A 4,632-nucleotide genomic window follows, 5' to 3' on the forward strand; every position below is an offset into this window, starting at 1 on the left:
GAGAGAGACGCGGGGAGAGGGGGGCACGTGTGGGGTGAGACACGCGGGTAGAGAGACACGGGGGGAGGGACACGGGGAGAGAGAGACACGGGGAGAGAGACACGGGGGGAAAGACACGGGGGGAGAGACACGGGGAGAGGGAGAGACAGGGGGAAAGACACACGGGAGAGACGGGGAGAGAGACATGGAGAGAGACACGGGGAGAGAGACACGGGGAGAGGGACACGGGGAGAAAGACACGGGGAGAGAGACACGGAGAGAGGGAGAGACGGGGGGAAAGACACGGGGAGAGGGACACGGGGAGAAAGACACGGGGAGTGAGACACGGAGAGAGAGACACGGAGAGAGAGACACGGGGAGAGAGACACGGGGAGAGCGACACGGGGAGAGGGACGCGGGGAGAGAGACACGTGGGTAGAGACACGGGTGGAGAGACACGGGGAGACACCAGGGTAGAGAGACACGGGGAGAGGGACACGGGGAGAGAGACACGGGGAGAGAGACACGGGGAGAGGGAGAGACGGGGGGAAAGACACGGGGGGAGAGAAGGGGAGAGGGACATGGGGAGAGAGACACGGGGAGAGAGACAGGGGAGAGGGACACGGGGAGAGAGACACGGGGAGATAGACACGGGGAGAGGGACACGGGGAGAGGGACACGGGGAGGGACACTGGGAGAGAGACACGGGGAGATAAACACGGGGAGAGAGACACGGGGAGAGGGACACGGGGAGAGACACGGGGAGAGGGACACGGGGAGAGAGACACGGGGAGAGGGACACGGGGAGAGGGACACGGGGAGAGAGACACGGGGAGAGAGACACGGGGAGAGAGACACGGGGAGAGAGACACGGGGGTAGAGAGACACGGGGAGAGAGACACGGGGAGAGGGACACGGGGAGAGAGACACGGGGAGAGAGACACGGGGAGAGGGACACGGGTAGAGGGACACTGGGAGAGGGACACGGGGAGAGAGACACGGGGAGAGAGACACGGGGAGAGAGACACGGGGAGAGAGACACGGGGAGAGAGACACGGGGAGAGAGACACGGGGAGAGAGACACGGGGAGAGAGACACGGGGAGAGAGACACGGGGAGACAGACACGGGGAGACAGACACGGGGGGTGGGTGGGGGTGGGGAGATGTACACGGGGTCACATGACTCTTCTAAACCAATCGCACGCTTGGTCGACCCAAACGGTCACTCCGTTTGATTGGCCCTGGGGAGGTTTCCGCGTGACGTAATGCAAGCGTTTGATTGGCTGCCGTGCTGTTCAATCGCAAAGCTTTTTGTGGGGTGGATAAATTTTTGTTTTTTTTTAACTCAGTTACCGAGTTAATTGTATTATCTGTTTCTAATTCTCGCATGTTTAATGGCAAGTTCGACATATATACGCGTAAACGATGTATTTCCTCTAAAAAAAAAAAATTTGCTTTGATACTCGATTTCAAATTATACTCCTCCGTTCGGCGCCCTATAACCAGATGTAGTGACGGATAATCATGAGCCATTTGTGCCTCCGAGTAGCAACGCCAGTGTCTTATTGCAATGTCTGCGGTATATGGGCGATCTTCCGTCGAAAGAGCCCTGTCGCCCCACAGCAAAGACAGAGATCCCCCGTGTAGCCTTAACAGACTGTAGGGGCAAGTGCTGTTAGCGAACAGCACCTGTGAAGGCCGGCACGGCACACGAGGGGGTGGGTGGCCAGCACCACGCCCGGCCGCCTTTGTCTCCCCAGTGGCGATGTTTTTAGCCACCGCACCAGGTGACTCATTCGAGGCCGAGTCTACCTAGGGGAGGCCCAGGACCGGTTCAGATAATCGCTGTTCGATGGTGTTGGCCGTGAGCGGGAATCGAACCCGGGTGGTCGGGTTCGTAGCGTTAACCGCCGCTCCACCGCCAGAGGTCGCAACCGGGTACCCGATACCCGTACCCTACCCGATACCCGTACCCTACCCGGCTACCCGTACCCTACCCGATACCCGTACCCTACCCGGCTACCCGTACCCTACCCGATACCCGTACCCTACCCGATACCCGGGTACCTGTACCCGGCTGGGTACGGGTACCGGCTGGGTACGGGTACCGGCTGGGTACGGGTATCGGGTAGGGTACGGGTATCGGGTACCCGGTTGCGACCTCTGACACACGCACGCACGCACACAGCACAAGTTACCAGTGACGACGTGGGGTGAATTCGCTTTGAATTGGTGAGGTTTGCTATGCACCAAGTCGCGTCGGTTTCCGTCGTTGGGTTCCTCCGCTTTGCTTGAACACAGTAAATCAAATGTGTAATGTTTAAACGAAACGCTTAATAAAAAACTGGCTTTTTGTACGAAAAAAAAGTGCGTGTGTGTGTGTGTACAATTAGTCTCAAAGGTAACATTTAGTTCTTTCGGTAAAAGTCGCGTAATAAATAATATCAAATAATTATAGAATACGACGTTTCGATTGCAACACAAGCCACCATCGTCAGGTAAAAATGAATGAGAAAAAACACAAACCTAGTATCTTCTTGGTTCTTTCGGTAAAGTCATGTAGAAGGGAAATAATAAAATAATAAAAATTCAACATAAAATCATTGTTTTATTTAGGGAAATAATAAAAAAATGAACATAATAAAATCATTGTTTTATTTTTATTTTTTTATTATTTCCCTTCTACGTGACTTTACCGAAAGAACCAAGAAGATGAATCCCTGCAGTCACGAAAGCTTTAAATGGAAACAAACCTAATAAATAATAATAGGGGGGTTTTTCCCCTTTTTCCTGGCAACAAAACTGAAATCTGTTTTTACAAGGATTCATGTCACTGCATTAACCACAATGCTTGCAGTCAAAATGCAAACAAAACACACACTGATAACACTGGTCAACACACTTTTTCTGGCATAAGTTATTCCAACGGTTGTAATGTAATTTTGGGTTGCTGATTCCAAATCTGGCATCAGTTTTTTTCTATCACATCAGGTTTTTGAGATATCAAATATTGCATTTTCAATAAAAACTGCAGAAGAAAAATATTAAATAAATGTGGATATCTACATAGAATTATATTATTAACACACTATCCTAAAAATGCAGCACCGTATTTTAACACTAAAGCAGTCACTGACTCGCAACAACTTGCAATCATAAGTGACAGTTAATTTCGGGTAAAATCAATGAAAATGGGGTATGCCGATAGCATAAAAATGAGATGTGATAGAGCAAATCTGAGATCAGATTTGGAATCGGCACCCTGAAATTAGTCGAGAACAGCTGCAAAAGTCCAGGCCAGAAAAAATGTTTTTTTGTTGTTGACCAGTGTAATGTATTGGCATTGTCCTTGAAACTGATTGGTCCACACCAGAGACAGCTTTCTTTACAGCCGAGTCTATTATTATATTTTGGTACTGGCAAAGGAGGTCCAATGATGGTTTTACTTATTCTAGATTTGAAGCTTTCGTGACTGCAATGATTCATACTCGTAGTTTTTTCGGTAAAGTCACGTAGGTACAATTTTTTTAATTAATAAAAAAAATCACGACGTTTCGGAGGCAACACAAGTCTCCGTCATCAGGTGGGACCGTCACAGCCAGATTTGCTGCATCAAGTTAGGCAGGGATTCCAAGATGCACCCTCCCCCACTAGGCCCCCAAATGGTGTTCAAGTTAATTTATTAGGTGTAGCCCTGTGAGCCATTCGGCTCTTGAATCGGGTGCAACCGCAATAAACAAAAACATGAACAAAACACATCTTGTAGTGAATATGTGACTAAGTGCAAACAGAAAATCCAAGAAAATATTGCAGGAAAAAAACACCGTACACCAACTATGTGTGCAAAAATCCCAGTGGGATGCAAGTCAAACAACAACAACAACTTCGATTTAAAGCTTTCGAGACTGCAGGGATTCATCTTCTTGGTTCTTTCGGTAAAGTCACGTAGAAGGGAAGTAATAAAATTATAAAAATAAAACATAATAAAATGAAATAATTCTCACGACGTTGCGTTGTAGCCGAAACGTCGTGAGAATTATTTCATTTTATTATGTTTTATTTTTATAATTGTATTACTTCCCTTCTACGTGACTTTACCGAAAGAACCAAGAAGAACAACAACAACCACAAGACAACTTAGATTAAGGCCATCAGTCTAACTCTGTACTACAACAAACAAACATGGCTCAACCAATACACTTTTCGAAATCACCAAAATAAAGCCATGAAAGCAATGAAAAAGCAATCATAGGAACTGTGACGGAATTTTCACAATAAATGGCATAAACAACATGTACTACCAAAACCCTGCAGCCATAGTTGGCTGCATGAATCACTCCACAACAGCAGGAGCATCAATCGGAGTCTCCAACTCTCCACTGGCCTCTCAAAAATTAGTGGATCTGAAGAAAGGGCAGTGCCCGAAACGTCGCACATTATTTATATATTTTCCCATTTAATGCCACGCTGGGGAGACTCACATTCACGCTGCTGCAAAGCTCCGCCCCCATTCCTCGTAAACCACGCCCCTTAGTTAGCCCCTCCACTCCACCCCTCCACGCCGTGGTGCCCTTATAAAACTCAACGTTTAACCTACTCACGCCGGCTTGTGCCCGCCCTCACAGTCTGCCATATTTGCGGAATACACCACGC

Source organism: Lampetra fluviatilis, chromosome 55 (assembly GCF_964198595.1).
Source record: "Lampetra fluviatilis chromosome 55, kcLamFluv1.1, whole genome shotgun sequence".
NCBI classification, from domain to species: domain Eukaryota; kingdom Metazoa; phylum Chordata; class Hyperoartia; order Petromyzontiformes; family Petromyzontidae; genus Lampetra; species Lampetra fluviatilis.